The sequence below is a fragment of the Penaeus monodon genome, chromosome 29, assembly GCF_015228065.2.
Source record: "Penaeus monodon isolate SGIC_2016 chromosome 29, NSTDA_Pmon_1, whole genome shotgun sequence".
In the NCBI taxonomy this organism is placed as follows: Eukaryota; Metazoa; Arthropoda; class Malacostraca; order Decapoda; family Penaeidae; genus Penaeus; species Penaeus monodon.
The window spans coordinates 35314234-35314582 of NC_051414.1; positions in this window are offsets into that span (position 1 = coordinate 35314234).

A 349-nucleotide genomic window follows, 5' to 3' on the forward strand; every position below is an offset into this window, starting at 1 on the left:
CATTTACAACCGTAATTCCCCAGAACAGAAGGAGTAAAGTTGACCCAGACACGTTTACACAAGCCGGAAAAAGAGAAAGCCTTCGAAGCCACTGCGTCTGACAACAGTTCAAAGCGAAGCCCATTTTTTTGTCAGTACTGTAATTGCCAACGGAGAAGCTGATAAAGATTGCGTTGGAGCAGCATTAGCATCTCTTCTCAACGGAAGTTGGTGTTCGGGAGCGTTGTGTGTGATGGAATTTGTGTTCGTTTGTATGTGTGGGCTGAAATTTGGTTTTGATATTTGGTAGTCTAGTTTTTGAGTTTTAGAAAGGATAGTTGTATGTTACCCGCTTATCTATCTGTCTGCA